General features: G+C 45.2%; 1 protein-coding gene across 1 annotated transcript in view; it reads left to right on the forward strand.

The window, feature by feature from the left end:
* The first annotated feature begins 1,833 nt into the window (after nucleotides 1–1,833).
* alpl (alkaline phosphatase, biomineralization associated) overlaps nucleotides 1,834–19,416 on the forward strand; it is an 81,079-nt gene continuing 63,496 nt past the window's right edge. The window contains exon 1 of the mRNA XM_034165860.1: nucleotides 1,834–2,015. The gene's annotated coding sequence lies outside the window, so the exon portion shown is untranslated. The remainder of the gene's footprint in view (nucleotides 2,016–19,416) is intronic.

The raw sequence follows: 19,416 nt of genomic DNA on the forward strand, positions 1-19,416 counted from the left end.
ACTCTGAGACAAGACCTTTCTGATTTTAGAGATATTGCGTAAATGCAAAAAAGCAGTCCTATATATTTGTTTAATATGCGCTTTGAATGACATATCCTGATCAAAAATGACTCCAAGATTTCTCACAGTATTACTAGAGGTCAGGGTAATGCCATCCAGAGTAAGGATCTGGTTAGACACCATGTTTCTAAGATTTGTGGGGCCAAGTACAATAACTTCAGTTTTATCTGAGTTTAAAAGCAGGAAATTAGAGGTCATCCATGTCTTTATGTCTGTAAGACAATCCTGCAGTTTAGCTAATTGGTGTGTGTCCTCTGGCTTCATGGATAGATAAAGCTGGGTATCATCTGCGTAACAATGAAAATTTAAGCAATACCGTCTAATAATACTGCCTAAGGGAAGCATGTATAAAGTGAATAAAATTGGTCTGTCGAAGCCAACAGAACCACATCATCTGCAAAAAGCAGAGATGCAACTCTGAGGTCAACCCATCCCTGGATCATCACCTTATATTGGTGGAGGGGTTTGTGTTACTCCCAGTAACCTCGGGTGCTGTGTTGTCTGGAGCATTACCTCCTGGTAATGCTTCCCTTGGAAAATTGGTCCCAGGTAAGGAGTGAGACAGAGGGTGATTCAAATAGACACTTTATGATCCACAAATATACAGATGGTGTCACCTCACCTAGGGAAACCAGGGCCTCTTCCTGGAGCCAGGTCTGGGAGGGGAGATCATATACAAGCACCTGGTTGCCGGATCAACAGCTGTAGGGCACAGTCACGCTCAGCCCAAACAAAACAACACAGTTTCACCTCTATGTGGGCTCGCCACCTGCAAGGAGAGTGTAAAGGGTCTGGGTCACTGTTCTACAGGCAGCGGACAGGGCCAAATGCCCACACTTACTGACACTTGGTTATTATTAATATCATCATCATCAATGTGTAAATAAAAATAAAACAAGCAATGTGTCATTTTTGGGTAATTCATGTCTCCGACCACCTGACCTGGTCTCTGCACACATCCTCTCTGGTTAAAAAGCCCAGCCAGCATCTCCACTTTCTCCACAGGTTAACGAGTGCCCATCTGAGCCCGGGTGTCTTCACCTCTTTCTTTGAGGAACAATAGAGAGTGTACTAACCAGTAGTATTTCTCTCTAGCGTGAAAGTAGCAGTCTTGCAGACAGGAAGGCACTGGGGAGGGTCGTGAGGGCAGCAGAAAAGATTATCAGGGCCAGCCTGCCAACCATTGGTGAACTGGCAGAACAGCACTGCTGCAAGGCAAGAAGTATAATCAGGGACACTTCATATCCCTTTAACAGTCTGTTTTCCCTCCTGCCCTCGGGTGGACGGTACCGCAGCCTGAGTTGCAAAACACGCAGATTCAGGGACAGCTTTTACCCAACCGCCATAAGACAGTTAAATACAAATTGATAGCAAGAACTGTGCAATGTAGAATGTAGGATATAAACTATACTGTAGCATCTGGTAGCAATTTTATCATTGTAGCATCTTCATATGTGTAATATCCTGTGTCCATTATTTATTATTGCATGTTGTGTATACACCAATACAGAGACAGTAGATAGGTTTAAAACAAAAAACAATCACACACCTTGGACTGTTATTCTGTGCTTTATTTGTGTTTTTATCTATTCGTGCAGTGCTTCAATATATCATTCTGTGACAGCATCTGTGATTTTTTTAAACTGAATTACATTAAAAACGAGCCTGAGTCTGTTTGAATTTCTAATCGTCCGACAGGTGGTGCTAAAAGCCCATTTATTGTCGGGACAATGGCACGTGCTGGCTGTTGGGAGGTTTTTTCTTCTTTCTCTTTTTTTTTTTTCCCCCAGCCTTACTGCTGCAGACAGACCGTTATTCTCAGAGTCCCGGAGCCAGAAGGAAAGAAGTGTGGCTTTAAAAGAGCTCTGAACGGAAGAACAAGAAAGAACATTTCACCGCGAAACGCTGAATGAACCGCATGCGGATTTTGGAGGCAAATTTCAGCCACAATCGTAGTAAGTACTAATTAACTTTGTTTTACCACAAGATTATAAAAGGTTCAGGGATTGACTTCTTTCTCCTCGTTGATCCGTGTGAGTTGGTTATTGTTGTGAATTGATGAAAGCTTCTTTGAGGATTAAAACAGATTCTCGGCCAACTGTTGCATCGAGAACATCATTTTCTACTAATGAGACTACTTATTTATGTTGCAATAGTATTGTCGTTGAAAGGCCACAGATTTCATTTTGCAAGTTTGTATCCTGCAAATGGTTTCAATGGGTTTGTGTTGAAAGTTTCAATATGTCTTAACTTGCCAATACAAGTGCAAGGCCTCTTTGTTTGCTGTTTGTGCTCATGATTGAGTAAAACTGGTTGTTCATCTGTGCCAGTATCATCTGGTTTGTTAACAGCAGTTATTGGATTGACCAACACACACGACAGTGTAAATTCAAAATTTCAAATTTATTAATTTATATAGCGCCAATTCACGACAAAATCGTCTCAAGGCGCTTCACAACATAAAAAACAATTAAAAATTTAAAACACAATAAAAACAACCATAAAAGAAAGACAGCAGTAAAAGAATACAAGATTAAAAGCACATCATAACACTAATGATAAAACAGGGAAAATAAATGAGTCTTTAAACGTGATTTAAAGGTCTCCACAGTGTCCGAATGTGTGCCGGCAGATCGTTCCACAGAGCTGGGGCACGATAGGAAAAAGCTCTGTGACCGGCAGACTTTTTCACCCTGGGAACACACAGAAGTCCTGCACCCTGAGAATGCAGGGCTCGAGCTGGTACATAGGGGCTTATCAAGTCAGCCAGATAGGGAGGTGCAAGTCCATGAACAATTTTATAAACTAAAATCAGTACTTTAAAATCCGATCTTGCAGAAACAGGAAGCCAGTGCAGGGACGCAAGATTGGCGTAATGTGGTCAAACTTTCTGCTCCTTGTCAAAGGTCTGGCAGCAGCATTCTGAACCAGTTGAAGACCCCTGATCCTGGACTGCGGTAAGCCAGAGAATAGAGCATTACAATAGTCCAATCTAGAAGAGACAAACGCATGAATCAAAGTCTCAGCATCAGCCATAGACAGAATAGGATGAATCCTCGCTATATTTCGCAAATGGAAGAACGCAGTCCTTGTAATGTCTCTAATGTGGAGATCAAAGGACAATGCAGGATCAAAAATTACTCCAAGGTTCCTCACTTTATCCGTATGATGTATAACACACGGACCTAAGCTAAATGCTAGCTGATCAAATGGATGCTGATATCTCGCTGGACCTAAAACCATAACTTCAGTCTTATCAGAATTTAAAAGTAGGAAGTTACTAGACATCCAACTTCTTACTGATGCAAGACAATCTTCCAAGGATTTTATGTGAGTAAGATTACCAGCAGTTACTGGCATATACAATTAAGTGTCATCAGCATAGCAATGAAAGGGAATCCCAAAACGCCGCAGTATATTCCCGAGGGTTGCTACATAAAGAGAAAAAAGCAAGGGGCCCAAAACGGATCCCTGAGGAACCCCAAACTTCAGTGTAGATCTGAGAAAGGAACAGTAGATTTAGACAAGTAGTTATTGGGAGGTATAGCCTCTTTGCCAAGGTTTGCAAGAAGACCCAAATAATTACTCTCATTGGAGAAGAAATTGCTTCAGATAGGTAGAAATAATCCAGTAAATACCCCCAGTGCAGGTCTGCCATGAATTTGAAGCTGCTGGAACACAACTGTCAAGTCTAACCTGAAGTGAGTTTTATGTCATCCATGGACTGAGAGACTGCTGTCCAAAAACAAAATCCCTCCCCCACAATTGACAAGTTTCATGGTCAACTAAAGTTTGCAGCTGGCCACATAGTCACAGAAAAAAACCTTCTCAGGAAAGGTTTTGTGCTCAAATGAGGCAAAGATTGAGTTGGTCAGCCACAACAGTCAGAGGTATGCTTGGAGGAGTAAAGGTGGTGCATTCAACTGCAAGAACACTGTACCTACTGTTAAACATGGTGGTGGTAGAATTGTATTCTAGAGCAGTTCTACTGCCAGTGAAACTGGTGTATTAATAATGAAGGAGGGCTCTCTCAGAATTCTTAAGCAAAACCTCAATAAATAAATAAATAAAGCTGCTCGAGTTTTGAAACTTGCACACAGTTGGTGTTCCAATAGGACAGTGACCCCAAACACACATCAAAGCTGGTTGTGGAATTGATAAAGCAGGCTACCATTAATATTTTTGAATGGCCTTACCAAAGTTCTGACCTTAACCCTATTGAAAATTTATGTACTTTGAATAAAAGTCGGGTCCATGACAGAAACCAACAAATTTAATGAACTCAACCAATCCTACCAAGAAGGCGTGGTCAAATATCATGCCACAATTTTTCCAAATCCTGTCTTGGGTTACCATAAGCGTTTGGTCAGACTTGTGAAGATCAGACTTGCTGACCTATATCCAATACAATGTGATTGTTTCCGTAAGAACAGAGACCATTTCATCCCAACTCCGAGTGTTAACTGCTGAAAACAGTATGACAACTTTTCAACTTGCACACCACTATATGACAGAATAGATCATTGGCGTGAATGTGGACCCCCTTTGGATGATTTGGATTCGCCCCAAAATCTGATTCAGGTCACTTGAGCTTGTAGTGTGAATGTAATATGTTTGGTTTTTGTAATCCAGTCAAAATTAGTTCCATTTAAATCAGTGTGAAAATGTATGTTGGGAAAGTGTAGGTACACGGACCCACAACAGGGGGCGCAAATGAACGGACAATGGAGTAGGTCAAATAACAACACTTTACTGTTGTGAATGTGCACAACAAATACAACAGATTACAACAATAGACAAGAGTCAATTCTCAAAGGTGTCGTGTGGGCAGGCTCGAAGATAGGAGACGCCTGTCCAAAGCAGAACCGGAACCACATGATTTCCTCCACCACCAGACCCCGGGAATACTGGAGCCGCCAAGTCCCGAACTCCCAGGTGGCCACTGCCTCCGCGTGTCGGACCTGGTACTGCTGGCGAGGAACAAAAAGCAATTAAATGAGGGCACGTTTGCACCCAGGAATCCGTACGGCAGGAAAGCTACCTCCACCTCTCGTTGGAAAAGTAGTCCACAATACAACGCACAAAATCACAAAGGATACTGTCAAACAGTCAGCTGAGGTACGTTACCTTCCAGGTAGAACGATATCTCGGCAAAGAGGTGGAGATGACGTCTTGCTGTTATACCGATGCTGATCAGATGAGTGGTGACAGCTGTCATAGGTGATGAGTGTCAGCTGTCACCCCGGCTGCTCCTGTGAGGCGGCAGCGCCCTCTGGTGCCTGGAGCCCGCACTCCAGGCAGGGTGCCCTCTGGTGGTGGTGGGCCAGCAGTACCTCCTCTTCAGCGGCCCACACAATAAAGTATGTATTACTGTTGTTTAAAACTAGTTCAGAAATATTATATATTTGCTTCAGAGCCGGCTTAAGATGTCTTTAAAAAGCTCAAAACCTGTCTTAGTACATGGGCCAAGCAGGTTTTTGGTACCACTTAAGGGGAAAAAATGACACTTAGAATCCAGCCTCAGTGTATCATGGCCTACACAAAAATGTATGATAGCCATCCCAGGGTGGTAGCTGTAGCCAGGTAGGGATCAATGAACAATTACATAGAGGTCACACTTAAAAAATGCTCCAATCATGTTGAAAAACTATATCATCCGAGGTCTATTAGAAAACTAACCGGCAGTTTATAAAAAAAAAAAAAAAAACTATATGGATTTGAATCATGTGCGATACACCAGACATGCTTGAATCCTCGTGCGTATGCGTGAGTTTTTTCATGCGTGTCGGTGACGTCATTCGCCTGTGGGCAGGCTTTGAGTGAGTACTGGTCCAGTTCTCTCGGCTGAATTGTTATGTGGGCCGCTGAAGCAGGAGTATGCTGGCCACCACCACCAGAGGCGCCCTGCTGGAGTGCGGGCTCCAAGCACGAGAGGGCGCCGACCCAGAAGAAGAGTGACAGCTGTCACTCATCGCACCAGCTGTCACTCATCTACCAACACTATATAAGCCGGACTGCAACTTCTCCTCCCCGCCGAGAAATCGACTACCGAAGAGGTAATTTCTCTGCTGACTCAAATCTTTGAGTGATAATATGAACTTCTTTTGCAGCCAATTATCCTGTGGTGTTCGTCCTTATCTGTGGGATTGGCGTTTGGTGTGACAGCGACGGCTTCGCCTCACACCCAAACCAGATAAGTTGATTAACAGGAGCTGCCACAAGTGTGTGATCGGAGGTGGTGGTGCTCCCTCCTAACTGTGTGCAGACTGTGGATTACTGAGTGTGCGGACTCACACTCATTCATCTTGTCTTTGCTTTCTGCCAGCAGTACCAGGGTCGACAGCCGAAGACAGAGGCCACCTGGGGACTCGGGACTTGGCGGCTCCGGTGTTCTTCAGGACCGTTGGTGGTGGAAGCCGTGTGGGACGCGGCTTCTCTCTCGTCGGGGGTCTTCTATCTTCGAGCCTGCCCACACGTCACTTGGTTGTTAATTGACTTTACAAATTTTGTGTATTTAGTTGTGTGTTTGTCACAACATTAAATTGTTACTTTTTGGCTTATTCATTGTCCGTTCTTTAGTGCCCCCTGTTGTGGGTCCGTGCTACGACACCTTCCCAACAGAAATCCTTTGTCTGAGACGCTGCTGGAGACAGCGCGCGTTGCTTTATCAAATTTTTTCAGGACTGTGAGGGATAGTCCGAGTGGACACTATTCGAAAAATTTCAGCTGGTTCTCGGTGAAAATTTTAACGGCTGATGAGAGACTGTGGAGATTCTTTCGCTTTAAGGACAGCTCACAAAGCGGATCGGCGCGGCGCGGGTCGGACGGGTGGCGTCCGTCTGGCTGTTTCAAAGCTGAAAACTTCCACATTTCAGGCTCTGTTCACCCAGGACGTCGTCAGAGAACAGAGGTTTCGGAAGAAGTCGGCATGAGGAGTTTATGCGGACATTCCACTGTTAAAGGAGATTTGTAATGAAAGAACGTGGGGGCAAATTCGCAGAGTCGTTCCGTGACAACGCCTCAAATCCGTCTGCGCCGGGACAGGAAAACACCTCCGTGTTCAATCAATCAATTTTTTATATAGCGCCAAATCACAACAAACAGTTGCCCCAAGGCGCTTTATATTGCAAGGCAAGGCCATATAATAATTATGTAAACCCCACGGTCAAAATGACCCCCTGTGAGGAAGCACTTGGCTACTAGTGGAAGGAAAAACTCCCTTTTAACAGGAAGAAACCTCCAGCAGAAACCAGGCTCAGGGAGGGGCAGTCTTCTGCTGGGACTGGTTGGGGCTGAGGGAGAGAACCAGGAAAAAAGACATGCTGTGGAGGGGAGCAGAGATCGATCACTAATGATTAAATGCAGAGTGGTGCATACAGAGCAAAAAGAGAAAGAAACACTGCATCATGGGAACCACCCCAGCAGTCTACGTCTATAGCAGCATACTAAGGGATGGTTCAGGTCACCTGATCCAGCCCTAACTATAAGCTTTTAGCAAAAAGGAAAGTTTTAAGCCTAATCTTAAAAGTAGAGAGGGTGTCTGTCTCCCTGATCTGAATTGGGAGCTGGTTCCACAGCGAGAGGAGCCTGAAAGCTGAAGGCTCTGCCTCCCAATCTACTCTTACAAACCCTAGGAACTACAAGTAAGCCTACAGTCTGAGAGCGAAGCGCTCTATTGGGGTGATATGGTACTACGAGGTCCCTAAGCTAAGATGGACCTGATTATTCAAAACCTTATAAGTAAGAAGAAGAATTTTAAATTCTATTCTAGAATTAACAGGAAGCCAATGAAGAGAGGCCAATATGGGTGAGATATGCTCTCTCCTTCTAGTCCCCGTCAGTACTCTAGCTGCAGCATTTTGAATTAACTGAAGGCTTTTTAGGGAACTTTTAGGACAACCTGATAATAATGAATTACAATAGTCCAGCCTAGAGGAAACAAATGCATGAATCAGTTTTTCAGCATCACTCTGAGACAAGACCTTTCTGATTTTAGAGATATTGCGTATATGCAAAAAAGCAGTCCTACATATTTGTTTAATATGCGCTTTGAATGACATATCCTGATCAAAAATGACTCCAAGATTTCTCACAGTATTACTAGAGGTCAGGGTAATTCCATCCAGAGTAAGGATCTGGTTAGACACCATGTTTCTAAGATTTGTGGGGCCAAGTACAATAACTTCAGTTTATCTGAGTTTAAAAGCAGGAAATTAGAGGTCATCCATGTCTTTATGTCTGTAAGACAATCCTGCAGTTTAGCTAATTGGTGTGTGTCCTCTGGCTTCATGGATAGATAAAGCTGGGTATCATCTGCGTAACAATGAAAATTTAAGCAATACCGTCTAATAATACTGCCTAAGGGAAGCATGTATAAAGTGAATAAAATTGGTCCAAGCACAGAACCTTGTGGAACTCCATAATTAACTTTAGTCTGTGAAGAAGATTCCCATTTACATGAACAAATTGTAATCTATTAGACAAATATGATTCAAACCACCGCAGCGCAGTGCCTTTAATACCTATGGCATGCTCTAATCTCTGTAATAAAATTTTATGGTCAACAGTATCAAAAGCAGCACTGAGGTCTAACAGAACAAGCACAGAGATGATTTTTTCCCACAAAAAAGAAACCTGCACCCATCGGGGAAGTGGAATTCCGGATCAACCCGGCAGCTAAAGAGTCCCGGATGTAGGTCTCCATTGATTCTCGCTCAGGTCGTGAGAGGTTGTACAGCCTGCTGGACGGGAACTCAACGCCTGGAACCAAATCAATGGCACAATCGTACGGACGGTGGGGGGGAAGGGTGAGCGCCAGATCCTTACTGAACACATCCACAAGGTCATGGTACTCCACCGGCACCGTCCCTAGATTGGGCGGGACTCTGACCTCCTCCTTAGCCTGGGAACCGGGAGGAACCGAGGAACCTAAGCATACCCGATGGCAGGTCTCGCTCCACTGCACCACTACCCCGGACGGCCAGTCGATCCGGGGATTGTGTTTTAACATCCAGGAGAACCCTAAAATCACACGGGAGGTAGCAGGAGTCACAAAAAACTCGATCTCCTCCCGGTGATTTCCTGACACCACCAGAGTTACTGGTGGTGTCTTATGTGTGATTGGAGGGAGTAGGGAGCCGTCTAGTGCCCGCACCTGCACAGGCGAGGTAAGCGCCACCAGAGGGAGCCCTATCTCCCTGGCCCATCTGCTGTCTAACAGATTCCCTTCAGAGCCCGTGTCCACCAGTGCTGGGGCCTTCAGGGTTAAATCCTCATAAAGGATTGTAACTGGGAGTCGTGTGGCAATGTGGGTATGTCCCACGTGAATGTCTCGGCCCACCCCTAGCCCAGTTTCTAGGGGCGGGCGTTGGTGTTTAACCGCTCAGGGCAGTCTCTTACCTGATGCTCTATCGAGCCACAAACAAAGCACGCTCCGCGGGCCAGCCTCCTCAGTCTATCTGGTGCCCTAAATGTGGCCCTGCTCGTGTCCATAGCTTCGTCAGCAGGGGGAGCTGTAACCCACGGAGCGTAGGGGCCGTGGAGCGTGGGGGAGGGTGGAACGCGGTCGGAACCGGAAGGGAGAGGGACGGCGCGTGCCCGGCCACGCCCTTCGTCTCGTTCCCGACAGCGTTCTTCTAACCGATTGTCTAATCGTATAACGAGATCAATAAGCCCATCTAAATCCCGCGGTTTGTCCTTAGCCACCAGGTGCTCCTTTAGGACCAACGACAGTCCGTTTACAAAGGCGGCGCGGAGGGCAGTGCTATTCCAGCTGGACCTCGCAGCCGCGATGCGGAAGTCGACTGCATAGGCAGCTGCGCTCCGACGCCCCTGTCTCATTGACAGCAGCACGGCTGAAGCGGTCTCTCCTCTATTTGGGTGATCGAACACTGTTCTGAATTCCCTCACAAACCCATCATATGTCTGAAGGAGCCGTGAATTCTGCTCCCAGAGCGCTGTAGCCCAAGCGCGTGCCTCACCGCGAAGCAGGTTTATTACATAAGCTATCTTGCTGGCATCAGTTGCGTACATGACAGGACGTTGTGCGAAGACGAGCGAACACTGCATAAGGAAGTCCGCGCACGTCTCCACACAACCTCCGTACGGCTCTGGAGGGCTTATGTATGCTTCCGGGGAAGGTGGGAGGGGTCGTTGAACGACCTGTGGAACGTCACTGTTACGCACAGGGTCGACCGGAGGGAGAGCCGCAGCAGCGCCCTGAGGGCGTTCTTCCACTTGCGCGGCGAGAGCCTCCACCCTGCGGTTAAGGAGGACGTTCTGCTCGGTAATCAAATCCAACCGAGCCGTGAAAGCGGTGAGGATCCGCTGCAACTCACCGATCATTCCTCCTGCGGACGCCTGTGCGCCCTGTTCTTCCATTGCCCGTTCAACAGCCGGTTGACGCCCCTCGGGATCCATGACGGTGGCCGAGATATCCTGTTGGGAAAGTGTAGGTACACGGACCCACAACAGGGGGCGCAAATGAACGGACAATGGAGTAGGTCAAATAACAACACTTTACTGTTGTGAATGTGCACAACAAATACAACAGATTACAACAATAGACAAGAGTCAATTCTCAAAGGTGTCGTGTGGGCAGGCTCGAAGATAGGAGACGCCTGTCCAAAGCAGAACCGGAACCACACGATTTCCTCCACCACCAGACCCCGGGAATACTGGAGCCGCCAAGTCCCGAACTCCCAGGTGGCCACTGCCTCCGCGTGTCGGACCTGGTACTGCTGGCGAGGAACAAAAAGCAATTAAATGAGGGCACGTTTGCACCCAGGAATCCGTACGGCAGGAAAGCTACCTCCACCTCTCGTTGGAAAAGTAGTCCACAATACAATGCACAAAATCACAAAGGATACTGTCAAACAGTCAGCTGAGGTACGTTACCTTCCAGGTAGAACGATATCTCGGCAAAGAGGTGGAGATGACGTCTTGCTGTTATACCGATGCTGATCAGATGAGTGGTGACAGCTGTCATAGGTGATGAGTGTCAGCTGTCACCCCGGCTGCTCCTGTGAGGCGGCAGCGCCCTCTGGTGCCTGGAGCCCGCACTCCAGGTAGGGTGCCCTCTGGTGGTGGTGGGCCAGCAGTACCTCCTCTTCAGCGGCCCACACAACAAAGTATGTATTACTGTTGTTTAAAACTAGTTCAGAAATATTATATATTTGCTTCAGAGCCGGCTTAAGATGTCTTTAAAAAGCTCAAAACCTGTCTTAGTACATGGGCCAAGCAGGTTTTTGGTACCACTTAAGGGGAAAAAATGACACTTAGAATCCAGCCTCAGTGTATCATGGCCTACACAAAAATGTATGATAGCCATCCCAGGGTGGTAGCTGTAGCCAGGTAGGGATCAATGAACAATTACATAGAGGTCACACTTTAAAAATGCTCCAATCATGTTGAAAACTATATCATACGAGGTCTATTAGAAAACTAACCGGCAGTTTTATAAAAAAAAAAAAAAACTATATGGATTTGAATCATGTGCGATTACACCAGACATGCTTGAATCCTCGTGCGTATGCGTGAGTTTTTTCATGCGTGTCGGTGACGTCATTCGCCTGTGGGCAGGCTTTGAGTGAGTACTGGTCCAGTTCTCTCGGCTGAAATTGTTATGTGGGCCGCTGAAGAGGAGGTACTGCTGGCCCACCACCACCAGAGGGCGCCCTGCTTGGAGTGCGGGCTCCAAGCACGAGAGGGCGCCAGACCCAGAAGAAGTGACAGCTGTCACTCATCGCACCAGCTGTCACTCATCTACAACACTATATAAGCCGGACTGCAACTTCTCCTCCCCGCCGAGAAATCGACTACCGAAGAGGTAATTTCTCTGCTGACTCAAATCTTTGAGTGATAATCTGAACTTCTTTTGCAGCCATTATCCTGTGGTGTTCGTCCTTATCTGTGGGATTGGCGTTTGGTGTGACAGCGACGGCTTCGCCTCACACCCCAAACCAGATAAGTGGATTAAACAGGAGCTGCACAAGTGTGTGATCGGAGGTGGTGGTGCTCCCTCCTAACTGTGTGCAGACTGTGGATTACTGAGTGTGCGGACTCACACTCATTCATCTTGTCTTTGCTTTCTGCCAGCAGTACCAGGGTCGACAGCCGAAGACAGAGGCCACCTGGGGACTCGGGACTTGGCGGCTCCGGTGTTCTTCAGACCGTTGGTGGTGGAAGCCGTGTGGGACGCGGCTTCTCTCTCGTCGGGGGTCTTCTATCTTCGAGCCTGCCCACACATCACTTGGTGTTAATTGACTTTACAAATTTTGTGTATTTAGTTGTGTGTTGTCACAACATTAAATTGTTACTTTTTGGCTTATTCATTGTCCGTTCTTTAGTGCCCCCTGTTGTGGGTCCGTGCTACGACACCTTCCCAACAGAAATCCTTTGTCTGAGACGCTGCTGGAGACAGCGCGCGTTGCTTTATCAAAATTTTTTCAGGACCTGTGAGGGATATCCGAGTGGACACTATTCGAAAAATTCAGCTGGTTCTCGGTGAAAAGTTTAACGGCTGATGAGAGACTGTGGAGATTCTTTCGCTTTAAGGACAGCTCACAAAGCGGATCGGCGCGGCGCGGTCGGAGGTGGCGTCCGTCTGGCTGTTTCAAGCTGAAAACTTCCACATTTCAGGCTCTGTTCACCCAGGACGTCGTCAGAGAACAGAGGTTTCAGAAGAAGTCGGCATGAGGAGTTTATGCGGACATTCCACTGTTAAAGGAGATTTTGTAATGAAAGAACGTGGGGGCAAATTCGCAGAGTCGGTTCCGTGACGACGCCTCAAATCCGTCTGCGCCGTGACAGGAAAAACACCTCCGTGTTCAATCAATCAATTTTTTTATATAGCGCCAAATCACAACAAACAGTTGCCCCAAGGCGCTTTATATTGCAAGGCAAGGCCATATAATAATTATGTAAAACCCCAACGGTCAAAATGACCCCCTGTGAGGAAGCACTTGGCTACAGTGGGAAGGAAAAACTCCCTTTTAACAGGAAGAAACCTCCAGCAGAACCAGGCTCAGGGAGGGGCAGTCTTCTGCTGGGACTGGTTGGGGCTGAGGGAGAGAACCAGGAAAAGACATGCTGTGGAGGGGAGCAGAGATCGATCACTAATGATTAAATGCAGAGTGGTGCATACAGAGCAAAAAGAGAAAGAAACAATGCATCATGGGAACCCCCCAGCAGTCTACGTCTATAGCAGCATAACTAAGGGATGGTTCAGGGTCACCTGATCCAGCCCTAACTATAAGCTTTAGCAAAAAGGAAAGTTTTAAGCCTAATCTTAAAAGTAGAGAGGGTGTCTGTCTCCCTGATCTGAATTGGGAGCTGGTTCCACAGGAGAGGAGCCTGAAAGCTGAAGGCTCTGCCTCCCATTCTACTCTTACAAACCCTAGGAACTACAAGTAAGCCTACAGTCTGAGAGCGAAGCGCTCTATTGGGGTGATATGGTACTACGAGGTCCCTAAGATAAGATGGGACCTGATTATTCAAAACCTTATAAGTAAGAAGAAGAATTTTAAATTCTATTCTAGAATTAACAGGAAGCCAATGAAGAGAGGCCAATATGGGTGAGATATGCTCTCTCCTTCTAGTCCCCGTCAGTACTCTAGCTGCAGCATTTTGAATTAACTGAAGGCTTTTTAGGGAACTTTTAGGACAACCTGATAATAATGAATTACAATAGTCCAGCCTAGAGGAAACAAATGCATGAATCAGTTTTTCAGCATCACTCTGAGACAAGACCTTTCTGATTTTAGAGATATTGCGTATATGCAAAAAAGCAGTCCTACATATTTGTTTAATATGCGCTTTGAATGACATATCCTGATCAAAAATGACTCCAAGATTCTCACAGTATTACTAGAGGTCAGGGTAATTCCATCCAGAGTAAGGATCTGGTTAGACACCATGTTTCTAAGATTTGTGGGGCCAAGTACAATAACTTCAGTTTTATCTGAGTTTAAAAGCAGGAAATTAGAGGTCATCCATGTCTTTATGTCTGTAAGACAATCCTGCAGTTTAGCTAATTGGTGTGTGTCCTCTGGCTTCATGGATAGATAAAGCTGGGTATCATCTGCGTAACAATGAAAATTTAAGCAATACCGTCTAATAATACTGCCTAAGGGAAGCATGTATAAAGTGAATAAAATTGGTCCAAGCACAGAACCTTGTGGAACTCCATAATTAACTTTAGTCTGTGAAGAAGATTCCCCATTTACATGAACAAATTGTAATCTATTAGACAAATATGATTCAAACCACCGCAGCGCAGTGCCTTTAATACCTATGGCATGCTCTAATCTCTGTAATAAAATTTTATGGTCAACAGTATCAAAAGCAGCACTGAGGTCTAACAGAACAAGCACAGAGATGAGTCCACTGTCCGAGGCCATAAGAAGATCATTTGTAACCTTCACTAATGCTGTTTCTGTACTATGATGAATTCTAAAACCTGACTGAAACTCTTCAAATAGACCATTCCTCTGCAGATGATCAGTTAGCTGTTTTACAACTACCCTTTCAAGAATTTTTGAGAGAAAAGGAAGGTTGGAGATTGGCCTATAATTAGCTAAGATAGCTGGGTCAAGTGATGGCTTTTTAAGTAATGGTTTAATTACTGCCACCTTAAAAGCCTGTGGTACATAGCCAACTAATAAAGATAGATTGATCATATTTAAGATTGAAGCATTAAATAATGGTAGGGCTTCCTTGAGCAGCCTGGTAGGAATGGGGTCCAATAGACATGTGATGGTTTGGATGAAGTAACTAATGAAATAACTCAGACAGAACAATCGGAGAGAAAGAGTCTAACCAAATACCGGCATCACTGAAAGCAGCCAAAGATAACGATACGTCTTTGGGATGGTTATGAGTAATTTTTTCTCTAATAGTTAAAATTTTGTTAGCAAAGAAAGTCATGAAGTCATTACTAGTTAAAGTTAATGGAATACTCAGCTCAATAGAGCTCTGACTCTTTGTCAGCCTGGCTACAGTGCTGAAAAGAAACCTGGGGTTGTTCTTATTTTCTTCAATTAGTGATGAGTAGAAAGATGTCCTAGCTTTACGGAGGGCTTTTTTTATAGAGCAACAGACTCTTTTTCCAGGCTAAGTGAAGATCTTCTAAATTAGTGAGACGCCATTTCCTCTCCAACTTACGGGTTATCTGCTTTAAGCTACGAGTTTGTGAGTTATACCACGGAGTCAGGCACTTCTGATTTAAAGCTCTCTTTTTCAGAGGAACTACAGCATCCAAAGTTGTCTTCAATGAGGATGTAAAACTATTGACGAGATACTCTATCTCACTTACAGAGTTTAGGTAGCTACTCTGCACTGTGTTGGTATATGGCATTAGAGAACATAAAGAAGGAATCATATCCTTAAACCTAGTTACAGTGCTTTCTGAAAGACTTCTAGTGTAATGAAACTTATTCCCCACTGCTGGGTAGTCCATCAGAGTAAATGTAAATGTTATTAAGAAATGATCAGACAGAAGGGAGTTTTCAGGGAATACTGTTAAGTCTTCTATTTCCATACCATAAGTCAGAACAAGATCTAAGATATGATTAAAGTGGTGGGTGGACTCATTTACTTTTTGAGCAAAGCCAATAGAGTCTAATAATAGATTAAATGCAGTGCTGAGGCTGTCATTCTCAGCATCTGTGAGTTCTTTGAATTAACAGTCTTTTTCAAGACTTTTTTACTTTTTTTTACTTTTTCACCGTGCTCCAACGCCTAAAGAAGACCTCTAACGGTCGAAGCATCGCGACGGAGCTCTTTTATCAGCTAACCTTCATCAGCGTTGGCAAGCTAACTAGCTTGCTAACGCTTTCGTTTTTATTTTTATTTTATTTTTTAGCACTGTTGTCGTGCTGCTCCACAGCCTGCCTAGTGGATTTTTATTTTATTTTAGCACTGTTGTCGTGCGTTACCTGTGCTGCTCCACAGCCTGTCCAGTGGATTTTTATTTATTTTTTAGCACTGTTGTCGTGCGTTACCTGTGCTGCTCCACAGCCTGTCCAGTGGATTTTTATTTTATTTTTTACCACTGTTGTCGTGTGTTACCTGTGCTGCTCCACAGCCTGTCCAGTGGATTTTTATTTTATTTTAGCACTGTTGTCGTGTGTTACCTGTGCTGCTCCACAGCCTGTTCAGTGGATTTTTATTTTATTTTTTACCACTGTTGTCGTGCGTTACCTGTGCTGTTCCACAGCCTGTCCAGTGGATTTTTATTTTATTTTTTACCACTGTTGTCGTGTGTTACCTGTGCTGCTCCACAGCCTGTTCAGTGGATTTTTGTTTGTTTTTTGGCTCTGTTGTCGTGTGTTACCTGTGCTGCTCCACAGCCTGTCCAGTGGATTTTTATTTTATTTTTTACCACTGTTGTCGTGTGTTACCTGTGCTGCTCCGCAGCCTGTCCAGTGGATTTTTATTTTATTATTATTATTATTATTATTTTTTTTTTTTTAAGCACTGTTGTCGTGCGTTACCTGTGCTGCTCCACAGCCTGTCCAGTGGATTTTTATTTTATTTTTACCACTGTTGTCGTGCGTTACCTGTGCTGCTCCACAGCCTGTCCAGTGGATTTTGATTTTGATTTTATTTTTTTGGGCGCTGTTGTCGTGCGTTACCTGTGCTGCTCCACAGCCTGTCCAGTGGATTTTATTTAGCGCTGTTGTCGTGCGTTACCTGTGCTGCTCCACAGCCTGTCCAGTGGATTTTTATTTTTATTTTATTTTATTTTTTAGCACTGTTGTTGTGCGTTACCTGTGCTGCTCCACAGCCTGTCCAGTGGATTTTTATTTTATTTTTTTTTTTTTTTAGCACTGTTGTTGTGCGTTACCTGTGCTGCTCCACAGCCTGTCTAGTGTATTTTATTTTATTTTAGCACTGTTGTCGTGCGTTACCTGTGCTGCTCCACAGCCTGTCTAGTGGATTTTTATTTTGTTTTAGCACTGTTGTCGTGCGTTGCCTGTGCTGCTCCACAGCCTGTCTAGTGGATTTTTATTTTATTTTTTACCACTGTTGTCGTGTGTTACCTGTGCTGCTCCGCAGCCTGTCCAGTGGATTTTTATTTTATTATTTTATTTTATTTATTTATTTATTTATTTTTTTTAGCACTGTGTCGTGCGTTACCTGTGCTGCTCCACAGCCTGTTCAGTGGATTTTTATTTATTTTTTAGCACTGTTGTCGTGCGTTACCTGTGCTGCTCCACAGCCTGTCCAGTGGATTTTTTATTTTATTTTTTACCACTGTTGCCGTGCGTTACCTGTGCTGCTCCACAGCCTGTCCAGTGGATTTTGATTTTTATTTTATTTTTTTGGGCGCTGTTGTCGTGCGTTACCTGTGCTGCTCCACAGCCTGTCCAGTGGATTTTTATTTAGCGCTGTTGTCGTGCGTTACCTGTGCTGCTCCACAGCCTGTCTAGTGGATTTTTATTTTGTTTTAGCACTGTTGTCGTGCGTTGCCTGTGCTGCTCCACAGCCTGTCCAGTGGATTTTTATTTTTATTTATTTTATTTTTTAGCACTGTTGTTGTGCGTTACCTGTGCTGCTCCACAGCCTGTCCAGTGGATTTTTATTTTGTTTTAGCACTGTTGTTGTGCGTTACCTGTGCTGCTCCACAGCCTGTCTAGTGGATTTTTATTTTGTTTTAGCACTGTTGTCGTGCGTTACCTGTGCTGCTCCACAGCCTGTCTAGTGGATTTTTATTTTGTTTTAGCACTGTTGTTGTGCGTTACCTGTGCTGCTCCACAGCCTGTCTAGTGGATTTTTATTTTGTTTTAGCACTGTTGTTGTGCGTTACCTGTGCTGCTCCACAGCCTGTCTAGTGGATTTCTATTTTGTTTTAGCACTGTTGTCGTGCGTTACCTGTGCTGCTCCACAGCCTGTCTAGTGGATTTTTATTTTGTTTTAGCACTGTTGTCGTGCGTTGCCTGTGCTGCTCCACAGCCTGTCCAGTGGATTTTTATTTTATTTTTTAGCACTGTTGTTGTGCGTTACCTGTGCTGCTCCACAGCCTGTCTAGTGGATTTTTATTTTATTTTAGCACTGTTGTCGTGCGTTACCTGTGCTGCTCCACAGCCTGTCTAGTGGATTTTTATTTTGTTTTAGCACTGTTGTCGTGCGTTGCCTGTGCTGCTCCACAGCCTGTCCAGTGGATTTTTATTTTTATTTTATTTTATTTTTTAGCACTGTTGTTGTGCGTTACCTGTGCTGCTCCACAGCCTGTCTAGTGGATTTTTATTTTATTTTAGCACTGTTGTCGTGCGTTACCTGTGCTGCTCCACAGCCTGTCTAGTGTCGGATTCCCTGTTTGGGAATCCGCTAGCTTAGCGTAGCTACTAGCTCTTAGCCGTTTTAGCATGGCGGCTTCTCCTGTCTCTCCCGTACTTTTCTGCTCTGGGTGTGAAATGTTTAGTTATTCCTCGGCCTCTTTTAGCAGTAACGGTACATGTAATAAGTGCAGCTTATTCGTAGCTTTGGAGGCCAGGCTGGGCGAATTGGAGGCTCGGCTCCGCACCGTGGAAAATTCTACAGCTAGCCAGGCCCCTGTAGTCGGTGCGGACCAAGGTAGCTTAGCCGCCGTTAGTTCCCCCCTGGCAGACCCCGTGCAGTCGGGAAGGCAGGCTGACTGGGTGACTGTGAGGAGGAAGCGTAGCCCTAAACAGAAGCCCCGTGTACACCGTCAACCCGTTCACATCTCTAACCGTTTTTCCCCACTCGACGATACACTCGCCGAGGATCAAACTCTGGTTATTGGCGACTCTGTTTTGAGAAATGTGAAGTTAGCGACACCAGCAACCATTGTCAATTGTCTTCCGGGGGCCAGAGCAGGCGACATCGAAGGACATTTGAAATTGCTGGCTAAGGCTAAGCGTAAACTTGGTAAGATTGTAATTCACGTCGGCAGTAATGACACTCGGTTACGCCAATCGGAGGTCACTAAAATTAACATTGAATCGGTGTGTAACTTTGCAAAAACAATGTCGGACTCTGTTGTTTTCTCTGGGCCCCTCCCCAATCAGACCGGGAGTGACATGTTAGCCGCATGTTCTCCTTGAATTGCTGGCTGTCTGAGTGGTGTCCAAAAAATGAGGTGGGCTTCATTGATAATTGGCAAAGCTTCTGGGGAAAACCTGGTCTTGTTAGGAGAGACGGCATCCATCCCACTTTAGAGGGAGCAGCTCTCATTTCTAGAAATCTGGCCAATTTTTTGGGATCCTCCAAACTGTGACTGTCTAGCGTTGGGACCAGGAGGCAGAGCTGTGGTCTTATACACCTCTCTGCAGCTTCTCTCCCCCTGCCATCCCCCTATTACCCCATCCCCGTAGAGACGGTGCCTGCTCCCAG

The sequence above is a fragment of the Thalassophryne amazonica genome, chromosome 3 (assembly GCF_902500255.1).
Source record: "Thalassophryne amazonica chromosome 3, fThaAma1.1, whole genome shotgun sequence".
NCBI classification, from domain to species: Eukaryota; Metazoa; Chordata; class Actinopteri; order Batrachoidiformes; family Batrachoididae; genus Thalassophryne; species Thalassophryne amazonica.